The sequence below is a fragment of the Lycium barbarum genome, chromosome 12 (assembly GCF_019175385.1).
Source record: "Lycium barbarum isolate Lr01 chromosome 12, ASM1917538v2, whole genome shotgun sequence".
Lineage (NCBI taxonomy): Eukaryota > Viridiplantae > Streptophyta > Magnoliopsida > Solanales > Solanaceae > Lycium > Lycium barbarum.
The window spans coordinates 82938129-82939291 of record NC_083348.1 but is presented as its reverse complement, the minus strand read 5'-3'; positions in this window follow the sequence as shown (position 1 = coordinate 82939291).

Here is a 1163-nt window from a genome sequence, read left to right as displayed (position 1 = left end):
GAAGTAAGATAATACCTCTTCTATTCTTAATGACAAACAATGATGAGTCTGCTTTGCTGCATTGAAAACCAAGGTGTAGTAAGTAAATACTAAACCTGTCAAACCAGGCTCTAGGTGCTTGTTTGAGCCCATACAATGCCTTCTTGAGGAGACATACATGATCTGGATATCTTGGATCAATGAACCCTGGTGGCTGACTCATATACACTTCTTCTTGAAGAAATCCATGTAAAAAAGCATTCTTAACATCCAATTGCCTTATAGACCAGTGCAAGCTTATAGCAACAGACAGAACCACCCTTATAGTTGTAGCTTTGACTACTGGACTAAATGTTTCTTCAAAATCAATGCCTTCAAGTTGTGAGTATCCCTTGGCAACCAACCTGGCTTTGTATCTATCAATAGTGCCATCAGACTTCAACTTAGTCTTGAACACCCATCTTGAGCCAACAATATTCATGTCTGCAGTTCTGGAAACAAGAATCCAAGTCTGATTCTTGTTTAGTGCATCAATTTCCTCTTGCATAGCTGCATACCAGTGGGGACTAGCAAGTGCTTGTTTCACACTTTTTGGCTCCACATCTATCTTTTCAGCAGTCAATGAAGTGTGAGTCATGGGCATTTTCTTTGCCTTGTGTCTAGTCATCATGTGATGTCCTTCTGCTGTTTCTAATTCACCTGTTTGAGCAGCTTCACTTGGATCTGAGGGGACTTGTATAGGTATATTGTCACTATCTCCAGTGACATTAAACCATTTTGACTGGTCAACTTCCAATTGCATGCCTTGTGGATCCTGTACTGCAACACTGTTAGGACCTTGAGTTCCTCCATTTTCTTGTGTATGAGCATTATCACCACCTGTATGAACATCACCTGCATGAACATTATCATCACTTGTGACACTGTTTGTGTCATCTTCACTGCTGTTAGGATTATCATCTTGTGTCACATTTCCTTCCACATCATGGGCAGCAGCTTGAGCAAGCTCATGCACAAACTCAGTGTTTGTGTTAGTCGTCTGCAGTTCTTCCACAAGGCTCACATCATCTCTTGTCTCAGCATTGTTATTAGATTCTAACAACACTTCCCCTGAGATGTTACTGTGACCTGAAAGCTCAGCCTGTTCCTGCATATTAGGAAAGAACTCATGGAAAGTAGCCAGG